Genomic DNA, 26,847 nt, shown 5'->3' with positions numbered 1-26,847 from the left:
TGGTAAATTCACATTGTTTTAGCCACTAAATGTGTGGTAATTTTTCATAGCAGCAGTAGAAACTAAAGTAGATGCCCTCAGGAACAATGAAATTTTGTTGGTGAGAGAAATACATAAATGTACAGTATTTCCCAAAGATTTCAAATGACAAGCTTTTATTATTGTGTACTATCCAGTCAACCACAATGATTCTCTTTTCCAAGGACATGGACAATATTTATGAATAATCAGAAAGTAAGATTTCAAGGAACAGCTTGTTACAGATTGAAACGAGTAGAGTAAAACTGGCCTGCTAGATAATTTCCAGCTCTTATCACACAAGACAACACTGCAAAATGTAAGGTTAAATGAAAACTGGTTTACCAAATTATCAGTTTATCAGATTAGAAAACTCTGGTAGGTTTTCCTGATAGAAACTACAAGGTAACATGATGTTAATTATTGTGAGACAGAGTTAATTGATGGACTGGTCAATAATACATATAAAACAAGGTCTCCACTACCAGGAAAACAGGTGTCTGCTTGATGGAAAAGCAAAGTTAGATAATTCAACTGCCTTTAATTTCACAGTCTGTGATTCTTCATAAAACTTTTAAAGATCGATTATGTCCTATCAATGTTAGATGCAAGCCAAACTAAGTGATTTATATACAAATACCCTCACACACGAAACAATTGTTGATTGACAAACTTATCTTTATTAAATATGAACTCAAGAGATTATATTGGGAAGCAATTAACACTTATGACTTTCTCTATGCTTTTTAATTCACCTCCACTTTCTGTTTAAAAAATATACCCTTTAAGTAACCAGAGGACAAGAGTTATTGCTTTTATTTTAAAACTAAATTAAACACAATAGTTTAATGCAGTGATTCAGATGCATCCATAAAATTTAGACAAAATTATATTTAATCCAGCTTTTCAAAATAAGAGCTTTCAATGGTGCTGCACAGTAATGAAAATTCTAATGCCTGACAGTTGGCTTCATTTATTTATTCTACACACACATGTACAGTATTTACTATTATGTTGAAGACACAGTGGTAGGCACAGGTATAAAGAACAGCCTCTGATCTCAAGGAGCTCATAGTCTAATAGTGGAAACTGACACATGAACAGATAATTATAAAAAATGAGATGGAAAAATACAGCTATAGAGATATACAATAGAGAGGTGTCTAACCTAGCCTGAGGGAAAAAGGAAAATATTTTGGAGTCAAGGGCACCTGCTATGAGCCTTAACAACTGAGCAGGAGTTATGTAGACTCCAGAAGATGGGACTAAGTCAGTAAACCAAAAGGTAATAAAAATACCTAGTGTGTGCAGGGAACCACAAATAGTTGCAAGCTGCAGAAGGGTGGATCATTTCTCTGATGGCTGTAGATCTAAGTTTCATTTGCCTTACAAATTTCATGTAATAATTAATGAGCAAAAGCTGAAGTGTTGTGACATAGCACACAGCTGGGGCTAAAAAAGATATTTAAAATTCATTTTTGTTTTAATAGTACCATTTTTGATCGATCCCTCTGTACCACCCAATCCATTAAAAATACTTAATGTTTGGAGTCAGTTTTACACCTTCCTAATTTTTATTGCCATTTTTTCTATATCCTGAGTGGTTTTATATTTAAATATTTAGTCAAAAAGAATCCTGTCTTCTTTTGCTCTTCTTAACAATCTTAGATTAAACCCACTGCAAAAGAAAAATCCCTTGTAAATAATATTAAATCTAAGAAGAATCTGGAAGAAATACTCACATGCAGCCTAACACACCAACAGCATTATTAAATCCTTATTGTCCTCCCACTCACATGTCGACCTGAGCTGTTAAGCAGTTGAAGTATATCTGCAAAATCTACCCTGTGGAGACAGTCAGATTATTAGGAATGTAATCCTGGAGCACATTGCAGCAATAATAAACTTACATATCATCCTAGAATACCTAGAACTTAAAGGAAAAACCAAAGCTTCACGTAATAACTGGACTCAATTATACTACCATGAAAAATGGTGATAATATGTATACAACCAGCTTATGAATGAATATATAAATAGAATAAATGAAATTAACTACATGCCCTTCTATCATATTCCCAATAACCTATGAAGGAAGAAAAAGAAATCATATTGCTATTCAGTACTTTCTTCATTAAAGTATAAAGTACAATATTAACAACACTGTAGGTATAGAATCTAAAGCAGTTGTGCTTTGCAAGATCTCAGAATGCTTTTAGTTTCTTCAAACCATCTGCTGGAAATACAGAAGGCAAACTGGACTATCTTAATTTTTCAGATGCAACTCTTCTGTCAGAATATATTTTAAGAAAAAACAGACTAGATATATGGAAAAAATGAATTCTCTTTTTGTACTAAGATGTAATTCCCGGCTAAACGTAAACCCAGCAAGTCAAAGCTTACATTTTGCAATTGTATTTGCATCAATTAAATATATCTGCTGTTCAAAAATCCAGTCTTTTGCTAAGACTAAAATAAGTTGTTACAGATCACACAGAGACAAAGCCTTAGATATAAAATTATGACAAATTTTATTTTGCTTATTCAGCAGCCATCAAAAAAAAAAAAGAAAGAAAGAAAAGAAAAAGAGGAAAAGAATCGATGACCTACTTTGTGCCAGATATTGAATAAGTTCCTAGGAATACAAAATACTGTGTGAAAAGTGTTATAGATAAATCAGTGAGTAATAGCTGAAGTATTATGACAGCACACACTTATTTGGGAGAAAAGACATTTAAAATTCACTTTGGGTTTAATAGTACCATTTTTGATAGATCACTCTGCATCACCTGGTCCAATAAAAAGTGAATGTTTGGAGTCAGTTTAACAATTTTCCCAATTTTTATTAGGGAATTTTATAGTGGTATTATTGAATCCAGTTATTATGTTAAGCTTTGGGTTTTCCTTTAAGTACTGGGATGTGTGGAGACAGCATCACAGGAGAAGGATCTGAATTAAGCCTTGATGGTTGAAGTTCACCGAGCAAAGGTGTAGAGAAAGGGCATCCCAGCCCAGGATCAACAGATACACTGAGGCATGGAAAGACGTGATCATGTGTGAGGAATTCTGTCTAGTTCCGTGTTGTTACGGCAGAAGTACACAAGTGAGAATAGGGGAGACAGGAAAATCATAAAGGGAAGAATTATGTGCTATATGGCAAGTAAGCAGGGAACGAGATTGCAGAAAAGTGTGGGTAGAAAGACAATTCAGGAGCAACTTGATAACCTGGAAGCACAGACACAATTAAGAGGATGCTGAATTGTGCGGTGAGCACTGATGGGGGCCTTTACTAAGACAGTGGAACTGGAGAAAAGGAAATGGACTTGAGAGACATATCAGATGCAGAATAAACAGGAATTGGCAAATGAATAGATAGAGAGGACGACAAACTTACTAATACGGAAATTTGGAATAATGCTATTTAACAGAGAAAGGAACCATAGAAGAAAAGAGTAGGTATACAGGTGAAGAGAATGTGTTCGGTATTCTTCTACATTGGGTATGCAGTGCTGACAGGACTTCCAAGCAGAGGGGCTCAGTGCACAATTTGGGGTTGGGTCCACAGAGGAGAGGAATGGAATATAAGTGGTGGTCAAATGTGTGAGAGACTGAAGTCTTTCAGTCTTTGAGGCCAAGGTCTTTCTTTGCCTCACCTCCCTGGCTTCACACACTGGGAAGGTACATAGCAGGTACTCAATAAACATTTGTTATTTAATTCTTTGTCTAGGAATGAACATAAAAGAAAAAGATAAGGCCGTAGGAGAGAAAAAGCAATAGGACCTTATAAATATAATTGGGGCACAACTATATTTAAGGGACAGGCAAAAGTAGAGATCCAAAAAAAAAAGAGAATGAGAAAATATCAAAAAGGAGGAAGAGACCCAGGAAGGAGGGATGTCTTACTAGCAAAGAGAGAGCATAGCAAAGTGTAGGGAAGAAAATAAGAGAGATCCAGCGGATGTGCTGGTAGCAAATTACAAAAAGAAAGTTTACAGCAAAATTCAAATAAATTCATTTCTAGAACATATTTAACCCATGTGGGCAGATTACCTGCTATAAACTAACTTTAGGGACTACAAAATTTTAGTCCAGTAATTATTTAACATTTATATTTGTAAATTTATCAAAAATATTCTCTATATTTAGCATTATACTAATGCAGAGATAGTTTCATCTAATCCCAATTGCTAATCAGATAACTGGGACCTAGAGAGACATGTGATGTGCTGAAGTTCCCACAAAATTGCAAACAGCATTGCTCAACGATTTGTTACACATCCCTTCATTAAGTCACTTTTCAATGACAGGGGTCTTTTGTCCTAAAGTCTTTGTAAAGCCTGTCAGAGAACCACCCCCAGCCCCTCTTAACATAAATACCTCTAACCTGAGGGTTTCCGACACCTCTTCCTCTAGGAATACAGCTTGGATACTTTCTTCTCACATCAATTTCTCATCCCCAAGGGGGCCATAGCATTTGTTGGAAATACTTCTCCAAAATGCAGTATCTTTGGCCAGACACTAGCATAATCAAATAAGTATCCAGAGAAAGAAAAAGACATTTAGCAGGCATCTGCAAGGAACTACAGCACCCAGAATCATAGAAACAACAGTTTGAAAATCCCTAGAAAATAATCTAGTCCTAAAGGTCCCAAGCCTCACTGTTTATCAGAATTACTTGGAGAGTTATTTAAATATCTACCAGTGCTTTACAACTTTTTCATCAGACCCTAAGGAGACTCCAAAGAGACTGGATAAGGCACCTGGCCTGGGGGCACTGGCGTCCTGAGGCTTAAGGGATCAAACTCTCAAGCCATACCCATAGCTCTGTGCAGTGAAGGGTTAATTCAGCAGGTCCAGGTTGCTCAAACAGTGCACTTTCAAAAAAAAAAAAAAAAAAAAAAGGACTAGCCCTTGGTTGGTTCCTGGGAGATATTTGAGCCCTTGAAGTATGCTGCCTGATAAGAGTGTTTTTGCACGCCTGAGGCCCTGTGCAATGCAATATCAATTTACTCTCTGGGGAACTGGAGACCAAATAGCTAAGGTCAGTCACAACTGATAAATCCTTAAGTGACTGACATCAATAAAAACCCTGGACACCAAAGCTTGGGTGAGCTTACCTGGTTGGCAATGCTTTGCATGTGTTACTGCACATTATTGCTGGGAGAATTAAATGCATCCTGTGCAACTCCACCAAGAGGGAACACCTGGAAGCTTACATCTGGTTTCTCCTAGACTTTGCCTTATGACCCTTTTCCTTTGCTGCTATTAATCTGTATCCTTTCACAATAAACTGTAACCATGAGATAACAGTTTTCCTGAATCCTTGAGTCTTTCTAGTGTATCATAGAGCTGTCCCCCTTGGTCTTGGGGACAGCTGTAGGAGAGGATGAGTAATACCTTTTTCACATCCATTGCTAGGTTTATGGTGGAGGCATCTATAATGAAAACAACAAAAAAAAGATTTTTAAAACACATATAAATTTATTTAATGAAAGTCTTACATGACACAAAGCCTTCTGAAATAAAGAGCCAAAGAAACAGGGAAAACTTTGTATTTTTATGCTTAGGTTTGATGGAAAGTAGACAGCTGTGTAGAAGTATAAATGGACAAAAGAGGGTATAATCTAATGGTAATAAATTAGGAGGAACTTAGCAAGACCCATTTGTTCAGATTCTTCTTGGCATCTCTGTGTCCTCATTTCTTTCCTCTGGGTATAGGGCAGGACATCTGTCACACGAGGAGGGAGGGAGAAATCAGACAGCGACCTTGCTAGGTTTTATGGGTGCTTCATGGAGGAACGGTGGGAATTCAGAGGAACTTTCCAGCTTCTGCTGTTTTCTCAAATGCCAAGGTGCCATATTTGGAGATAGAGTGTCCTGAATCCCGTCACCCACAATACAAGCCCCTTCATGGCACACTATGTTACACCACTTGGGAAGCTCTGATCGACATTTTGGGTCACTGAATCAGAATCTCTGTTCAGTAAACTTCATATTTTACACATCCCCTGTGTTGATCTAACACAGCCAGTGAGGCTACCAGTTTTAGAATAGACTCTTAGAAGCTTCTGATCTAGCCAACCACCTACCAGTGCTTGAAATAACCTCAAAAAATCCTTGTCATTCAGTTTGTAAACTCCTAGGCACAGGAAATTCATGATCTCCTAAGTCAGCCCTCTTCAAAATTGGAGTGATTCATATTGCTGGAAAATTTTCCCTTATATGAATGTAAAATATCTCCATACAACTTCTAGTCTTTGCTCTTAGTTACATGGAATGAGGCCATACAGAGCAAATCTCATCTGCATTCTGAATAACAGTAGAGACACTGCAGTTTTCTTGTTTCTCCTGATTCTTCTCATGTCTTATCATACAGCTTATTCAAAAAATCTCAGTCAGGCTGATAGAAAAGGAGCTCTCCAGTAATCATTTAAATCAAGAACATCAAGACAATAACCGTAGTGAAGTATAAGGATGTAATATATTTATTACTTAGAGAAAGACGTCACAATTTTTAAGTAATATGATCTTTATTCTACAACTTTACTTTTATAGTTATAATACTGCATCAAACATGAAAAAACTAGTTTAACAAGAAAAAACTATGTATACATTCAATATGTACACATACTGGCATCACAAAAATGTACATATTTTTAATAAGATAAATGATAGTAATGTTATTGTTTGTTCATTTGGTTTCTTGCATAGATGTCAATTTACAGAGTTGAATGAAAATAGCATAAACTCTGGTGAATGATATCAGGTAGATAGATGGGGAGGATGTATTTCCAGGGACAAAGAAATATCTTTTCTGACTGGTGAACTTGGAAGAAAGTTCTATGCCAGCATGGTCCAGCACCTCTAGGTTCTCTTTCCTGGATGCCTGCCTACAGACAGGGTGCATTTTTTTCTGCTCTCTGCCATGCAGTAAGGCCCTGTCACTGTGGAGGGGCATGTCATTGTCTAGCTCTTTTAGTGATGAGGCAGCTAATTCTACCCAAGTCAGCAGTAAAATATTAAAATGCATGCAACCACATGTCACTAATGCTGTCTTGACCACTCTAGACTGGACAGAAGTAATTTCTTCTCCTCTGTTATTTGTTTAGAAACTTCAACTTATTTCCTGCTAAATTTTATTTTCATTTCTTATACAAATATGTCTATTGTAAGTTCTTTGGAGGGAGGGACCCAGGTTTTATACTTCTTTTTGTCTCTTGGCGGCTTTCACAGTGCCATACATGGAGGAGGCCATCAATAATTGTGGATGGCTGAGCAGTCCTTCCAAGCAGCTTGGACATCCACAACTGAAATGGTTTGTGAGCCACATTTATCTCACAGTCTACAAATAACTAACCTCTCCCCTTTTCCAATTTGATCCGTGGCAGGATACAAGGCTTATTGCTGTGAATTCCTGCCTCTCTACAGGGCTGCTCTGCTACTTTAAGTTAGGTGCCAGTGTGTCCTTGAAACATTTTTTCTGTCCATTTCACATACAATTATATCTCTTCAATTCACCACACATCAAGGGCCCTGGCATCCTGGTGTCATCCATTCTCATTGCATTATTGGCCAAGCGTCATGGAATTGTGATAAGCTTGGCATGAATGCCTATGGAAGGTCTCTGTTTCAAAACCTCTTTACTAAAGACCATTTGATGTGAAATAAAGCAAGCAGGTGTGGCAATGAACTCTTTCCTAAAGCCAAAAGAACACTGGTTGCTAAGAGGTCCAAATGTCACACCCATACCATAAACAGAGCAAATTTTGCTTTGTTGACCTTTGCATTCCTTAAAGGCCAAACTCTCTTCTCTGCTATAAAATCTCTGTTAGAAAATTGCCTCTTGGAGACAACTATAAAAATCAAATGTTTCTGTGCAGTGTGCCGCCTAGGAGGGAAGTATTAAATAATCCCAACTCCTTTATTTCTCCTAATACGTTCCTAATAGTCTTGTTTTGTTCAGGAAGGGCAATTGGGCATAGACCCTTCCAGCTGAATTGCAGAGGCATCAGAATGCAGTGTATAATTTAAGACATCAAATAAAGCTGACAAACAAGAGAACTGGGATTAAATTAGCTGGCTGGAGTCAGAAACATTGGGATTTGGGTGCAAAGTAAACGTTCAAGATAGGGATGCAGGTTGAGGATGATATAGAACATAGGTTCACAAGCGTACAGTCCACTGGCCACCAAGAATTCAGGATAATCAGAGAACAGCGTCAGAGTGGACAAAGTCTCTTCTTCGGGCTCAGAGCCTGGAAGGAAAAGGCAAACCAGCAGGGACGCCCCTCTCACCTTGACCACTTAAGCTAGTTAAAGCCAGCCTGAAATAAATACCAACACCAACATTTACATAGAAATCCTTCTCAAATATTTAATGTCAACAGGAATTTTGTTGAGATTCAGATTCTGATGCAGTCAGTCAGGGACAAGGTCCAAAAATCTGCATTTCTAATAAGCTCCTGAGTGATGCTGATGAGTTGGTCTACAAATCATACTTTGAATAGCACCTACTATGTGCCAGATACTGCTTTATGTTCTTCCCATATGTTTACTCATTTAATCTTTATTATAGCTAACATCATAATTATCATCTTTCTCATCTCAGAAGGCACAGAGAAGTTACACATGTGCCCAAAATTTCATCACTGGTAAATGGCAGAGCAGGATTTGAGTCCACACAGCTGATCCCAGGGGCAGTGCTGGTGTAGCCACCAAGCTGTACTGCCCTTTCTAGGCTACGTGGTCCATGTTGCCCCTCAGATTCGTATATTAACTAGTGTTAAACTGAATCTGGATGCTCCAGCAGGGTTAAATTAGTGTACCCATCAGTGATGTCATGCCCAACCTAATCCAATAGGAAGAGCAAGTGACTCTAATAATATTTACTTGGTTGAATAAAAGTCCTATAATCTGCAGTTTGCCTGCCACAGGGTCCTTGCACAAAATGGTTTGTGTTTGCATATACTTTCACCCACCATTTATTTATTGTCCATTTCCTACCTGAATCTGTCCATAAGAAGTGAAAATAGACAACAGATTAGCACAAGGAGCAATACACATAGATTTGCTATCAGTTTTTTCCCATAAGAGAATCTGGCTCAACCTCCTCCTTAAGATTTTGTATCTTCCCAACCTCTGTGTACAGTTTTACTTGTCTTTGTGAGGTAGAGAAATGCTGGCATCTCCCGTGGATTAAAATAACTGTAAAAATCCGGATTTGAAAGGGCCTCTGGGCCTGCTGCCTGGCTGCTCCAGGCAGCTAAAGATTTGAATTGTATTGAATTATAGTCTACTGGGTCAGAGGTGGTGGTGGCGGTGAGGGAGGGAGTGCCAGGCTGGCTGCCGGTAGCACAGCTGCCGTGGGCCTTTGCACAGGGTCGGGCAGTTCTCCAGCCTTCAGCAGCAGCCACAGCAGCTGGCCAGGAAAGGACTTCGTCTATGAAATGCAACCCCCGTCAGGGAGGCTTAGCTTGCTTTGTGCCATTCCCAAACGCCCAGAGAAGCTCATCTACATCAAATGTAGGCGTGGAGACAAGAGTGGGAGAAACAGCAGAATGACTCTGTTTACATGCTACTCTGGAGAGGGAGAGTAAGAAATAATAAACTAATCCCTCATAAACAAGTGGAAACAAACATTGCTCCCCACCCTGTGAGAATGCCTCCCCTCTTTAATATTTATAGAATTTATTTCTGATAAATGTCTGTCTATCTCAGGCACAAAGTAATCTGTAAAATAGGCAGGAAGCTCGAGGGTGGAAAATGGCATGTGACTTCAGCAATGTTAATAACAAGCAACTGTACAGTGATTTGCATTTTTCTGTGATGCTATCAATTGCATAAGAAGGAAAGCAACTTTCCTATAACACGCTTCTAAAAGACTTTTGGATTTTTAAGGTAACTTAAACTGTGTATATAGAAAGTCAGCCTATGAAGTATATTATTATAACACTTAGAGAACATCCAATTTTCATCTCTGTCAAATGTTAAGAGAAAGTGCTTTTTGCTTTTTATAATTGATTCTTTCAGGATAAGTGGATGTAAATATATATGTTTGAATAATACAAATATTTTCCAATTAACTCTGAGCTTGAAATGCAATAAAATTTTTATATGGTTTTCTTTTTACTTTCTCTTTTAATTTTAACTAATTAACCAGTGTAGCAGGATAGCAAATATTTAGCTCACAAATCAGTGCAGATGTGCAGAGAAAATGTAAATTCTTGATTTGTCTATAACTAATCATCTTTTCTCCCAAGATGGTTATCAAGAAAAAATTACCTAAATGTCCAACCTGTTAATTTGAGGTCTGATCCTATGGTTTAAATAGTACCTTTAGGTATTACTCAGTTTCTCTTTGATAAAAGTACTTCTCAGAGGCCTTCCCTTCCTCTGTTTCTCTCTTTGAGTTTGCCTCTAGGTGTTTTGGGGTAAATGGGAATATGGAACCTCTTGGTTCGGGCTAGATGTGGTCCTTGGATTCACTCTGAGTCTTTGTACCACATCGTAATTGGCCCCTTGCATTGTTAAAGACACATCTCTTGTCTGTCTGGAGATTGTTGACCTTTCTGTCATTTAAAGCTGAGGTCTATGAGAGGTTTAAGTTGTAGTTTGTTTTCTCTTGACTAGGTCAGGGCCTGATGGTATTCCCTGGGTGATTCAATGTCATCTCAGTTGGCACTGGTGGTACAGACTCCTCTGAGGTCTAAGGTAGACCTTCCATTTGGCCTCTGCTCAGATGGTCCACTCTGCAGCCCTCCATGCCCTGGCACTTTTCTCAGCTAGACTCTCAACTACTTTTATATCCAGCTATTCAATAAAAAAAACCAAGAGTAAATTGGGAAATTTAAACTTGAGAAACCAAAAGTTCCATACAGAAAAACCTAGAGGGGAGAACCGAGACACATGCCTAACCAGCTCCCACATTTCTCTCACCTTTCTCTTCTACACATCTCCCTAAGTTTTGCTTAAAAAAATTTTCCCTAGCCTTACCCTCCTACCATCACGGAACAAGATTTGTGGCTTTTCTATCATTGATGAAAATGTTAAACCATGACACTGTTAAAACTGTAAAATTTTACAAATCGTGACAACTGTTAAACTGAGAATTCTGTGCATGTGGGTCTTTTATGTTTGATTACTACATATTTTATGACAAGAGACCAAAAAATTAAAAACCAGTTTCTTCCTGGATCTCAAGACTTACTGAAAAAGTCACATTTTTCATGTTAAAAGTTGACCATTGCCTCATTCTTTCTCTTTTCATTCTCTCTGTAACAAACACTAAGCCCCTTATATAGACAACTCAGCCTTGGGCTAACTTGGGGGAAAGTATAGTCAGTCCTCAGAAAGGCAAAAGAAAAGAGCACATGAATAAAATATAAAATATCCTATTAATGGCTTAAAACAAATTTAGATTGCATTTGAAAATCATTGGGCTTATACTCTGCCTCTGTACTGTCTTACATGATTATTAGCTTATTAAATTCAAAACACATTTATTACTAGTCAGTTGGTAGGGAATGATATGGCTAAAAGAAGGATCAGAAGAAGGGAAACATTTTTTCAGAGAAATTAAATGTACTCTTTGTCTTTGAAAGCTTACCTATTATATGGAATAAAAATTATATAAACAAGAATCTTCTAACCTTACCCATAAAGCCACAGGAGAGAGGGCTGCTCAGGATTAACCAATTACCCTTAGGCCTCCTTAGTTTGAGTATCTGATGAAAGCTGCCACTGTGGAAGCTCTCTGCTCCATCTCCAATCACAGGTGGCATTGAGGCAGCACCTGTATACTTCCCTTTAACTACAGGCAACTTTCCTCCAGTTCTGTGAAACGTCAGGACCAAGCCATGAAGGCAATGAAATTCTCAATGTACCTCGTAGAATGACTATTTTCTGTAGCTTCATCATCATGATGGCTTTTTAAACAAAAACACAGTTGTGAATAATATTACATAAATGATCTAACATCCAAATCACAAAACATTTTCCTTCCATCTAACTGTACTTTTGTACCCATCAATCAACCTCTCCCTATATCCTTCCCACCCCCACGCTTCCCAGCCTCTGGTAACCACTATTGTACTCTCTACTTCTATGAGATCAACTGTTTTAGCTCCCAACATGAGTGAGAACATATGATATTTGTCTTTCTGTGCCTCAAAAAGCCCGACTTCTTTGATGGTAGTACGGAACAAAGCTTCCCTTACCCCTATTACTTTATGTGAGTGAAAAATGACATTTTATTGTGTAATGCCACAGAGATTTTAGAATTGTCTGTTACAGTAGCTACCATTGCTTTCTCCAGAAGATCCAAAGGCCATTGTGAATATACCTGTGTCCTCTTTGTTAATCATTCTGATTTTTAATTGGCCTGCAAACTAGAAATACTTCTCTCTAAAATGGAATCATTCTGAAAATATCTTCCTTATTAATGCCCATGACGGTATACATACCCTCATAACCTTTAAACACAGGACCCAGACTAACAGTCTTCTTTGTGTTTTCGATCCCCGCAAAAGCCAAAACCTCTACTGGTTTTGGATAGGACTAAGACGGCAAGTGATTATCAAACTCTCTAATTGTCAGTGTGAATTCATACTTCTTGTACATTGAACAAGACTGTGGAAGTGAATAGTTTCAAACAGAAACACTTCACACCACATTTCCCAGAAGAGCTGTGGACTCGGAAAGGACACATGGGAACAATGTTGATGGCTGCAACCGATTCCCTCCCACACGAGGCTCAGACATGAAAGATGAGGACAGGATCTTTGCTACTGTGCACATGGATTTGTCTAGTCAGAAGAACACCTGTTCTCCTTCAGCAAGGTAGGAATTTCCAAGATTGTTAGACACATCACCTGATGCATGCTTTAAAACTATAGTCTGGATCCTAAGGATAGAGGAGAGAGCATTTGAATCAAGACCCAGAGATTTTTTGAGTTGGAGAACATGGAAAAGTAAAAAATAAAATAACTCTTAAGACTCTCATTATCTCACTCCTGTGCAGCTACTCTAGCAAGAAAAAGCACAATATCACTTTCAGTGAAGCCAAGAAACTCTTCTGACATCAGGGCACCAATAAGAGGTTATCCCTGAGAATGAGTTCTCAATAGGACCAGTGTGTCTTGATGATGAGAATAAACTTTCTTCTGTAATCTGGTGCCAGGGAAGTGGGAAGGGTGAACCAAAGCAGTCAGGAGAATAAAAACATTTCAGATTTGAAGTTGTCCCTTACTGGGTAGTTTTGGCAAAACAAAACAAGAAACACAGGAAAAATGACAAAACAAATCTGAAATTATGCAATCCAGAAAAGAAGGAAGAGATTGCAGGTGCTGCACAGTCTACATTACTGAAGACTATTAAATTATTTATAAATTCTCCCCAAGCCAGGCTTTCAGCAGGCATTGTATATGTTATGTACATATCATTACCTTTGAATTGCAGTATAAATGCTAATCTAAGCATAGTGGTTTTTAACCAGAATTGTACTTGTTAAAGGACATATCCTAAATTTATTCTGTGTACAAATGTTCTTATAGGAACTTTCACATTTTTTGTTTGTATAGAGCATACATAGAGAAAAGTAATATTTTACCCAGGCAAGGTTTTGTGGTAGTGATTCCTAGAAACCATTTATTATCTTTCATTATTACTAGAAGACTAATCATAAAATCATGACAATGCAAAAAAACCACACAAATAAACAAGCACTTTGCATCAAAGTATACTCCCTTTACCACCCTGTCCCTTGCAAGGGTCACCTCCCTCTACTATCTGGGGAAAGAAGAGGTGGGTTTTTTGTGAGTCCTCCCTGTACTGCCTGCCCCAGGGTCTCCACTCACTATCGGGGATGCCCCTGTCGCTTAGAGCACCAGAGTGGACCCCACAGTCCCTTGAGATTAAAGTAGTTCCTTTGTTATGTCTCTGGTGAGCTGATGTGGGGTAAGTCACACTTTGCTCTCACTTTATTCTTAACACTATCACACACAGCTGTCCAAGAGAATTCAGCTTTACTCAAGTGTTTTTTTTTTTTTTTTTTTTTTTTTTTTAAAGATGACCGGTAAGGGGATCTTAACCCTTGACTTGGTGTTGTCAGCACCACGCTCAGCCAGCGAACTAACCGGCCATCCCTATATGGGATCCGAACCCGGGGCCTTGGTGTTCTCAACACCGCACTCTCCCGAGTGAGCCACGGGCCGGCCCCTTACTCAAGTGTTTTGGAGAAATTAAAGAGAATTATGCATAGGAGAAAACTGAAACTGTATAATAAACATGACTTTTCTCATAATTCAAAGAAAAAACATCCAGAAAAGTAAAACTTCCGAGGACTCTTGACATGGTCATATCCCACTCATCACCTCTTTTTGCTGTCCTGGGATCTGCACTTTTCTACCTGCTTCTTTCCATTCCATCCCCAACTCCACATGGGGCTAGGTACCTACCTGGTGGGAAGGTAGTATGTCTTTCTCTGTACAGCCACAGACACTGTTTTCAAACCAGATGCAACTATTTTTTCCAAACAGTGTATTTACACAAGTTGGATTAATCTGGTCTAGGATAAAGTCTCACCTGTACAATCACTGGGGGTATCTGACCTTCTATAACTGAAGAAAAGGTTTAATGAATGAGGTATAACCTTGATACCCCAACATCCCCCAGGACAGAGAGGATACTTCAAGCCTGATGCTCTTCAAAATTTCCTCACCAGGTGAGTTTCAACTGCATCTTTTTATTTTCCCACCTATTTAAACACTTGCTCACCTACACACACAAATACACACATAATCACAAACATATACAGACCTCTTCATAAGACAAGCATTAATTCTCTGAGAAAGTACATGCTAAACAGTATTGAGTCATTTCTTTATATCCTTTAAAAAAAAAATTTTTCCCTCCTTGATTTCAAATTGTGTCTGCTCAGACCTGCTGACAATATAAAGTAGCCATTACTTCACTGTCCTTCCCCTAATAGCTCCTTCCTTAATAGCACAAAGACTGGCCATGGGTTGAAGTCTGGCAACAACAAGCATCAACAAGCAAGCTGGCAAGTGCCTTCTTCTGCCTTTCAATCAAAAGGCACATGAAAATAGAAAAAGATACAAAGTTGTGACAGAATTTAGATAAACAATGTCAATGAAGGAATTTCCCAGTTTTGGAAACAATTGTTTCCAAAATCAGATGAATTGACCTGAAAAATGATTAGTACCTGAGTCACATCTACAGTACTTTCATGTCTACAGATAAGAGGTGGAAAAGGCTTCTAGTCACCCCTAATTTGTACATTTGAAACTGTGATTATATGTTGGAAAGCCTGGGAGCCACTGCCACTCCCTACCTCTACCTTTGTCTATAAAGAAGCTCTTTATCCAAAGAGCCCTTATGTAAGTATCTCTTTGTATTTATTCAGGAGACCACAGCTCCCAGGGCAGTGGTGCAGCATATCCTCAGCTATGGCACTAAGAGGATAGCTCTGGTGGTCAAGGACCATAATGCACCACATCGGTTGACAATTGTGATGAAGGCAGTATGGTTTAGCAGTTAAGATTACGAACACTAATGTCTAATAGATGTGAGTTCTAATCCTGACTCTTTTACTTAATAGGTATGTGACCTTGGAGAAGTTATTTAAACTTCCTGAGTCCCTAATTTTTTTATTTGCAAAATGGGAATAATACTTCATATGATTGTTCACAAACATGTTGAAAAGATTCATTTTAGCATGATTCTTCAAAGATACCGTTGTGTGCTGCTTTATTCCTGTGAATTGAACTGTTTTCTAGACTGGGAACTCTGTAAGCAAATGTTTCACACATGGTGTTTATAGATATTTCTCACCATTTCATTTAATGTGAGATTAGGGTTTTTCACATACACATTGAAAGGATGAATCTCAACATGATTCAATTTAAGAATTTATCACAGTGTCTGGTACATGGTAAACACTTAATAAATAGAATTCAAGAGCAGGTAAAATAATGAAATAGTTTAGAGCACAGGGTCTGGAGCCTGAACTTCCCTTTCAGCCAGGTCTACTAGTTTCAGACCAATAGGATGAAAGCAGAAATAATGTGAGCAACATTTAAATTATGTTCTAAAGGGAGGCCTCTTTCCCTTTTCCTTTTTTGCTGGATGAAATGCAAACATAGTAGTGAACCATTTTGGACCATTCAGATTAGGGCAATACACCAGAAGTAGTGAATCAACAAGACTTTTATCCTCCCACTCCAACTTTGATTATTCTCAGTTGTCATTCTGAGACTGCCCATTTCTCTCTTTAGTTGATTCCTTTAGTTCCCAGATCTCAGGTCATTCTCTTTGATTTACTTATTAATTTAACTTTATTAAGAAATAATTCATGGAAGATAAACCTTCTATGTCCTTGAATGTCTGAAAATGTAATTTCTCTTCATGTTGAGTGATAGTTTAGCTAGATACAAAAGTCTAGGCTGAAATTCATTTTCTGTCAGATTTTGGAATATTATGCTCCACTGCTTTCCAGCATCCAATTTTTCCACTGAGAAGTCTGATACATTTGTCTAGCTTAGCATTCAACAGTTCTTTTCTATTTGAAGAGATATGACACTATTTAGCTGTGAGAAACTACATTGCTCTTACTTCTTTTATAACTTTCTCTGTTGAGATTTTTCCATTCTCTCTTTCTGGAAAGTCTGTTATCATACATTGGAATTTCTGAAATTATTCTCTAGGTCTCTAGCGTTTATCACATATATTCTCCTTATTTTCTGTTTATTTTATTATATATTGTGATTTTTTTAAACTTTATCCTTCAATTCTTCTACTGAAATTGTATATTGATGAGCATAACATTATTTACCAAGTATCCTTAACTATCTATAATTATTCTTTTCATTGCATGCTGTTCTTCTTTATAGATTTAGTGTTTTTTCTTAAGTTATCAAAATTTGCCAAGCTCTTTATAAGGATTATCCTATTATTTCCTGCAATCACTGTAATCAATCTAAGTTGATTGCAGATCAGAGCATGAGAGCTCTGACCTCATGACCTCATCACCTCTCAAAGACCCCACTTCCAAATACCATCACATTGGGGGTTAGGATTAGAACATATGCAATTACAACAATTAATGAAGAATAATTATCATTATTTCACAGATAAGAAAAAGAAACTTAGAAATGTATTCTTCTCTAGAGCCTGTGCAAGAATGCAGCCCTGTGAACCCATTTTGGACTTCTGTCCTCTAGCACTGTAAGAAACTAAATTTGTATTGCTTAAGACACTAACTCTGTGGTAATTTATTATAGCAGCAATAGAAAATTAATACATAGATCTTGCACATTTTTTGTTAGATTTATTTCTAGATGTACTAAGCTTTTTGGCTTTTTTAAAGGATATTCTTTCATTGATTACACTTCTAAATTCCATTTCTAAACAATGATGTCTTTGAAATATATTGAGTTTTGTATGTGGATTGAATGACAAGTGTCTTAGTCAGTTTGGGCTACTATAAGAGAATATCATAGACTAGGTGGCTTATAAACAACAAACATTTCATTCTCATAGTTCTGAAGGATGGGAAGTTGCTGACAGAATCAGTGTCTGCTGAGGGCTCACTTTCTGGTTCATAAACAGATATCTTCTTACTATGTCCTCATGTGGCAGAAGGGATCTCTCTGGGGTCTCTTTTATAAGGGCATTAATCCAATTTATGAGGTCTCCGGCTTCATAACCTAATCACCTCCACTTCCAAATACCAACACATTGTGGGTTAGAATTTCGACATATGAATTTGGGGGGGGGCACATAAATATTCAGTCTATAGCAACAAGCCACCTTCCTTAATTCTTTTAAAAGCCTTAATGATTTTTGTTGAAAATTTTGATAGAAAATTGTAATGTCTCAAATTACTCATAAGTTTTTTCCTTTCTAATCCTCATACTTTTATGTTTCTTTGTGCCTTTGATCTATTCGTTGATTACTTATTATTCTGTTCATTGGCTAAGATAACCTGTACAATGTTAATAGTGATCATTTTGGATTTTAATGATAGTGCTCATGGTATTTCAACTATTAAGAATATTTGATGGGCTTGATTCATTAATATATTATTTAAGCTATTTACCACCCAGAAGAAGGCCCTGACCAGCTGAACCCCCTGGACCATTCAGAAATGAGTCTGTAATTGCTGTGGATTGAATGGCTCCCCAAAACTCATTAAAACTTGACCCTCATTGTAACAGTGTTAAGAGGGTAGGAATTCCAAGTATGACATTTGAAAGGTCAGACCTTTAGGAAGTTATTAGATTGTGAGGACTGTGCCTTCATGAATGGATTGATCCATTCATGGAGTAATGGGCATGGTTCTGATGGCATTATAAGGAGGGAAAGTGAGAAGGTTAGCTCTCTCTTCCTCAGCCCATTCTCGCCATGTGATACTCTGGTTGCCTCGGGAGCTTATAGAGTTCTCACCCAGAAGAAGGCCCTCACCAGATGAACCCTGTGGACTGTGGACTTTCCAGCCTCCAAAAGCGTAAGAAACAGATTTCATTTATTTGTAAATTACCCAGCTTAAGGTATTCTGTTATAAGCAACAGAAAATGGACTAATACAGTAATTTTCCTTTTTTGTGTTATCCTTGCTTACTTTGTTATTATTGATATACAAATCTTTCAGAATTGTAACGCTTTCCATCTTTTTCTATGTTCTGAAACAGTTCATATACTATATAATTTACCCATTTCGCAACTTTAAGTGGAAATTGTTCTTAAAATCTTCTGGGCCAGGTGCTTATTGTATGGACAAATTTCTGACCACCTTATTAATATTTCCATCAAGACATATTTCTAATAAGAGTTATCAGCTCTTACAATTTCAGTTTTAGAAACATATTTTCTTAGAAAATATTTTATTCATATAGATATTCATATTTCTTAGTATAGCATTGTACATCATGGTGATTGATTACCTTCAGGGAAAATCTCAGCATTTTGTCTGTTTAAACTGATTTAGAAGTGATCAGTTCAACTAGACATAAAATAGTCCCTCTGGTATATTGATCACTAAAGACATATTAGAATTAGCGTTTTAGTACTGCCATATCAGTCTGATCCAAAGCTGTAAAAATTATTATAATCAGTCTACAATAAAGATACTTGGAGTAGAAGTTTAATAATTTTAAACAAACAAAAATAATGCTTAACATAAAACTTTTTTCAGAATTACATTGTTTATAATGTAAACAAGAATAATTTACAATATTTTAAAGAAGGATAACCACACAGATTTTTACTTTAAAATGAAAGGTATATCTTTGCCTACCAGTATTTTTATATTTAAACTCTGGTAATATGATTTCCACATTGAGACCAAATCCTGCATACCTCTATGTAACATCTAATTTTGAGGTTATGCTTTCTAAACTATAAACATCTTGGTATCAGGCAATATGTTCCAGTGTCTAGGAAAGTGCCTAGAACATAGCACATAGAATCTCAAGAGATGAAAGTTAAATGAATGATGAAAGAACATTTGGTGATTACAAATGAAAGTAGCATTTATTCATCATTTTACTGTGCTCTACTAAATGCAATGAATCTTTGCCAAGATAATCCCTTTCTTAAGTATTTTAAGAGACTAAATTTAAGAGTCTAAATTTAAGGCATTACTTAGAATACAAAAATACACATTAAGAAAACTTTTGTTCTCAGCACCACATTCTAACAAACTGAGCTAACGGGCCAGCTAAGAAAACTTCTAATTTAAATAAATTTCATAATCTTGAAATTCATTTGTAAGTGGGATTAGATTTTTTTTCTTTGAGAAGTACTAAGCAAAGAGAGAATGTGATTTTGCCAATTTAAATGGGACAAGATTTCACATATTCTTATATCCAATATCTCTTTTTGCAATTGCATCTAATGGTTATTCTAATTTAAAAAATAATACACTTCACACAACCACAAAGAAATCACAAGTGTAAGTAACTGCCCGTGCATATGCATATATGTAAGTGTATATAGTTCAAGAACTCCTTGAGAACAAAAATCATGCTATATTCATCGTTTTTATCCCCAGCCCTACTATCCTACTTGACAAAATGGAAAGGAGACTGGAAGTAAGCAAAACACAGGAAGGGAGGGTGAACAACAAAAAGACAGGCAGATAACATCTAACACTGTTTTGGTACATAGTAAATTCTCAATAAATATTTAATGAATGAATAATAAATGAATGAATAAAAAGACAGAAACAGAAGAAAAGAAACAGAGAATGAACCAGAAGTTTAGGTACATGGGTATTTATATTTTGGGAATTTACTTATCAATAAAATGTGTGGCTGTTTAGAATATTGCTAGACCAATGTTAAACTATTTTGTTTTTTATGCTTTGCTTTTATAAAGACCTATGAAAGAAACCATTTGGCAAGGAACACAATGCTATTCCAGGAAGGAATATCTGAGCCTTAGAACATTAGCAAAATCAACTGTACATTGTTTTAATTAAGACTGTTGGATACGATGTCATAAAGTTTTTAGTTTTGTGTCTCAAAGGGAGTCTACAAGTTTAAGAAATTCATGAAAAACTGAGTAATAAGTTCTCAGAATTAGAAAAGAGATGTTTTTAAAAATTGGGATTTGGAAAACATGTTTTACCCCCATGATTCCTTGGAAGGCATTTTTTTCATCATTGCAAAAATTTGTTTCTCTGTGATGAGAACATGTAAGCTCTTCTCTTCTAGCCATTTGAGAACATGCAATAAATATTGTTAATTATAGATGCCTAGTAGTACTGTATACCACTAGAACTTATTTTTCCTATCTAGCTGTAATTTTGTGTCCATTAACTAACCTTTCACTATCCCCTATCCCCTCTTCCCTTTCCAGCCTCGAGTAACCACAATTCTACTCTTTAGGACCACATTTTTAGTGACTTACATTTCTTTCTTTATACATGGGTAGGTCAAATTACAATTGTTTTGTGATAGGCAAGAGGTGGAAAGGGGACTCCCCAAAGTATGGTCTTTGGTTATTATTATTAAAATGATACCTTTGGTTAATTCAAATGTATATTGTCTTAGTCTAAATTGGGCTGCTATAACAAAGTACCTTAGAATGGGTAGCTTATAAAACCCATAAATTTCTTTCTCACAGTTCTAGAGACTGGGAAGTCCAAGATCAAGAGACCAGCAGATTTGGTGTCTGATGAGGGCTGGCTCCCTGTTTCTTAGACGGCACCTAGCTGTGTCCTCACATAGTAGAAGGGGCAAACAAGTTCCCTTGGTCCTCTTTCTATGAGGGCACTAATCCCATTCATTACAGCTCTGCCTTTATTATAACTTAATCACCTCCCAGAATTCCTCTCCTTTTTGGATTAGGATTTCAACACATGAATTTGGGAGGAACACAAACATTCAGTCCATAGCACATGTGTAAATAAACAATTCTGTATAAAAGCTAAGTTTAAATGAGATTTAACTTTGACATTAATTTGCTTTATGGGTTTCAGTATGACACCAGTTATTTTCCTCTACAGTTCTTGCAGGCAGAGTAAACCAATTGAAAATAGTTGGATACAGTAGAAAACTAGGCATCCTTCTCCACCACTGCACTGATAAATTAGCATTCATATGATATAAATCTAGGTATTTTCAGGTACAAATGATCATATCAGAGTCTGTCCTCATGCTCAGCTGAAGATATGTATTTCCTAATCTTTTTTTCACCAATTCTAAAGTTTTAAAGATAGGCAAGCCCAACCACTTGTACCTCCTTTTTAGATCTACTGAGTCCTGTCAATTCTAACTCTAGCACCCCTCTGCATCCCCATTACCTTAATTGAGATGTCCCCATCATCCCCAAAGATTTTTGCCAGTTCTAATAGGTCTCCCTAGCCCCAGTCAATCCACCCTTCACATATAGCCTGCTATGGATTGACTGAATTGTGTCCCCCAAATTTCATATATTGAAGCTTAATCCCCATTGTAACTGTTGAGTGTGGGAAATCCTATTATGGTCATTGAAAGACAGGGCCTTGAAGAGGTGATTAAATTGTAGGACCATGCCATAGTGAATGGATTGAAAATTGTGGTCATGTGCATGGTTTGGAGGGCTTTAAAAGGAGAGTGAATAAGGAGGTTAGTCTCTCTCTGCTCTCTTTCTGTTCTCTCTGCTCAGGCATTTTCACAATGTGATACTCTGCCATCACTGTCGCCACCACCAAGACCTTTACCAGTAGCGTTCCCTGGACTTTGGACTTCCCAGCCTCAGAAACTGTAAGCAATAAATTTCATTTTCTTTATAAAATACCCAGTTCCATGTATTTTGTTTATAAGCAACAAAAATGGACTAATACAAAGCCTGAGTTTTTTAGAAAGCAAACTCATAACACTTTTCTGCTTAAAACTCTCTGTGGTTCCCTTTTGCCAAGACTGGGGTTAGATTACCTCTCAGCCTTGTCTTTCAAAGCCTTTTTCAATCTAGATTCTAACTGACTTTCCAAGCTCATCTCCTGCCCCCTCCCTGCCATAAACCCACTTAAACTTTCTTATAGCCAGATTCTCAGTTTTCTGAATATTAAAAATCTTCTCACATCTTCCTGCCTCGATTTGGGCTGCTGCCTCTGCTTGGATGGCTCTTCTTGCCCAATCATATTTGGCAGGCTCCCTTTTATCATTCAAGCTCCAAGTTCAATTCTTGTCTTCTCTGTGAAGCCCTATTAATTCTCCCTCAGACCCCTCCTGGATGAACTTCTCCTTCCTCTACTGGAAAACATCATATATTATTATTATTATCATTTATTTAGTGCCTTACTCTACCCCTCTCCTACGACACCTTAGAGTAGAAGCTATTCAAGTACATAGACCAGATCTTACACATCTTCATACTTTGAGGACTCTTACAGTGCTTAGTACATAAAGGCAAGTCAATAAATATCTGGTGCTGAATATCATTAACACTTATTTGTCATGTGTAATGGGGGTAGAGAAAAGAGGATAACTCAAAGTTATCATTAAAATAAAACAGCCATCTCTTCTGAAATATCTGGGAGTAGATTACTTCTGGTTTCATTACGTGCTCTCTTCCCAAGTGGGGCTCAATATTAGGACAGTAGCTCATTAGAGCTGTTGGACAGGGAGAAGGGGGAACCAGGAGGAAAGGAGTAAGTCTTGGAGCCAGACAAACACAAAGGAAGGAAGAGGAAGAGAGACTGGGGAGGACTTGGGTCCTACCTACACTCAACCATACCAGCTTCTGGAATAAATCATTCCTCTCCTCTCTACTCCCAATCTCTCCAACAATAATCAAGAAGAATTTCTGAACTTCCCTGGGGAGGTGAGACTCCCTAATTCCTACTGAACTTCATTTCAGTTATCCAAATATTTGTGATAGCTGCCCATATATGAAAATAATATTGTTTTTCATCTTCTGATCACCTGTTACCTAAAAAATAAAATAAAATATTTGTCTCAGTAACAAGAAAAAGATCTAAGATGAGATAAACAGTAGGCATTGGTTGGGGGAGAGCAGGATTTACAATTATTCCTTCTTGAGTTGTAATTCATTGTATGGTGAGAAACTGAGATGGGTCAACCTCGATATTCAATCAGCTATAACACGAGAGAGACTAAAAGTTTTAATATTAAAACTATTGCACTAGAGTTCCCTTTAACATGCCAAATGCAACACACACACACACACACACATACATTCTCTCACAGCTCCTATCTTGGTCTGCTCTGGCTGCCATAACAAAATGCCACAGACTGGGTGGCTTAAACAACAGAAATGTATTTCTCATTGTTCTGGAGATTGAGAGACCCAAGATCATGGTGCCATTCTGAGGCCTCTTCTCCTAGCCGTAGCAGCTCACTGTGTGCTTACACGACCTCTTTTTTTGTGCATGGGGCGCTGGGGGTAGAGTAAGCTCTCTTACAAGGGCACTAATCCTATCACAACAGCCCCACTCACATGACCTCATCTAACCCTAATTACTTCCCAAAGGCCCCACATCCTAAAACCATCACATTGGGCTTTAGGGTTTCAGTGTATGAATTCTGGGGGGACACAAACATTCAGTCCATAACATTCCTCCAATCTGAAAATAGCATCTAATACCTTGCCTGAATTAAGCTGTATGAATCATGTATTCTTCACTGAAAAGTACTGCCACTGGTTCTATTACTTCCTCATTTTATGGATATATAATGAAAGATTGAAGCATTATCCATAATTCTTGCTCTACCATAAATTGTCCCTCCATTTACTGTTTGCTAGGCCTGTCACACTGCCACTAGCATTTGACATTTCTTCAACTTAAACAATACCACTTCTGATTCCTAGAGACCAGCAAAGCCTATCTACTTCTGTTTGTTCACAATTATCAGCATGTTGGTTGAACTGGTTCAAATGAAACCTCAGTGGCTATTTGTAACCTGAAAAAGAGAAGCCAAATATTTCCAAAAACATGCAGGCATATAAAAAGTTCACCTGAGGTAGAAGGATCGTCTTTCTGAGTATCGTACAAACACATAGTACTCTTAGCCATTAAAACACAAGATGTCAAAATATTCTTATAAGAAACAAAATTGATTGTTACAGAGATTCTACAGGGATCATATTTTTATTAACATTTTCATGGAAGTTTTAAATTCCCTGAAGCAGGAAGGTAATTTCTGTTTGGTTTATTTTTGGAAAGGGGAAAAAATTTTTCCTTAACTCCTGTAACCAGTTTAGAAGAGACGAGATGGAAGGGAAATTGGTGAAAACAGGGATGAACAGAAGTACAGTCCTTTGAACTAAGCAGAGGAACAAATCCTATAGTGCTGCAACATAAAAAGAAAAATCCATCATTGAAAAAAAAGACTGTCTGAGGACACTGGTTTCCTTTGAAAGCCTGGGGAGGCAGTTCAGAATAACAATGATGGCCATTGCAATGACTACAATCTGTGCATTATAAATGGTATGTTTTTAATAAGTTCTTACATTGATATATCTCTTTGTTAGAAAGGTCCCATTTCTCCCAGATCATTTTTCATGTTCTACTCCCTGAACAAAGCCTCCTTTTTCTAGCAAAACAGCAATGTCAATATTAATGGTACAAAATGGATCAGAGTGACAAACAAATTGTGTGACATAGCTGCAATAGCTCTGTCCCTGTCAACTGAACTGCAATTGACCTTGGAGGGAAGGTTAGGTGCTAACATCCCTAAGGACACTCATTCAAGCTGGAAAATGCCTACTGTAGAGGTGACAACACACTATGGGAGACAGAATGACTGATAGATGCTTGTTCTACCAATACAGATGATGAGTAATTCATCGATTGAACAATAATGCCAGCCTCCCAAGACAGTCATGAGACATGGAAAGGCTTTCCCTGGATAACCATCCCTATTGCAGAATGAGAGTAAACCATCTTTATTTCCAAAAGCCTTGTAACTAGAAGTCACTGTGACTGGTTCTTTAACAAACCTACAACTTATATATCCAAATGTGCATTGTTTTTCAGAGGAGTCTATTAGGAGCTTTATTCATTTGTTATATGAGAGATACCATTATTCAGATCACTTAAGGATAAATGGGGCAAGGCACTCCAAGCAGGGGTGAGAGCAAGGGCAACACAAGCAGTGAACACCAAGGCCAACGTACACAGAGTGAGTTGGGGAAGATGGCAGGAAAAGAAGACAGTGCTGGTGGCAGCAGCACTCCTGTGGGGCCTGATAGGTCATGACATAGAACTTTGAATTTATTTTCAGTTTGATGGGAAGCCATTAAATTTTTTTAACTAGGGATTAATAGGATACATTTAGCAATCACTCTGACAGCTATGCAAAGGACAGATGGTACAATGGCAAGGGTAGAAGCAGGGAGACCATTTGCCAATGTACAGGTGAGGTCATGGTGGCTTCAGGTAGGGAGGCAGTGATGGGGGTGGTAGGGAGTGCTTAGATTGGATGTGTGATTTGGATGTGGATGGAAAGAAAAGTATGTAAAACAATGAAACCTTTGTTACTCTTTCGAACACAGAAGATATGAAATTAGGAGACGCTGACTTCTGCCTTTCTTTACGATTATTTGCCTTCACCCCACTTATAGAAATATGAAGTGACAATTAAGGAAAATAATGCTGTTTTAAGTTTAAAGTTAGTATGCTTTAACTCCTTTTTTTCTAAAACTCAGAGTATCCCCTTATTCATTTATTCCACAATTATTTACTAGCCACGTAGGAAATGTATAATGCTATGCTGAGTAATAGAAATCCAAAGATGGATAAAATACAGTATGGTCCTGCAACAGTGTCAAAACCACAAAATTGATATACAGCTCAAAAGTATGAACATACATAAAGTCTTGAGTGCCACCTCACAGAGGTATCTTCCTTGTCTAAGTCAAATTGTACACCTCCAAACATACATGTTTTTCCATGTGATAAATCTATATACATTGTAGTAAGGGAGATAATCATAGGAACTATTGGTTTAGGTACAGTGTGGTCTCATAGTTGTATAAGAAAGGAACAATTAGGATGTGCCAGGAAAGGGATGATCAGCTCCACTTGAGTAGATAGGGAAGGTCTGTCTGAAGAATCCATTATTTTTTTTCACAAAACATCAGTGTCCTCATCTTTAAAATTGAGGTAATGCCTTTCAAACGACCTCAGGAGGTTGTTGTATGGTACATCTCATCTTTTCTATTTCTGTATGTTTATCCAATACTATTGCAATTGTGGAAATTTACATACTTTATCTCTTCTTATAACTCTCAATAATCATTCCTTTAATTATTACTTTGTAGCTTGACTCACCCATTTAAAGAAATTTTCAAAAGAGAAGATTAAA

This window comes from Cynocephalus volans, chromosome 5 (assembly GCF_027409185.1).
Source record: "Cynocephalus volans isolate mCynVol1 chromosome 5, mCynVol1.pri, whole genome shotgun sequence".
In the NCBI taxonomy this organism is placed as follows: Eukaryota; Metazoa; Chordata; class Mammalia; order Dermoptera; family Cynocephalidae; genus Cynocephalus; species Cynocephalus volans.
Note: the sequence above shows the minus strand (reverse complement) of the source record.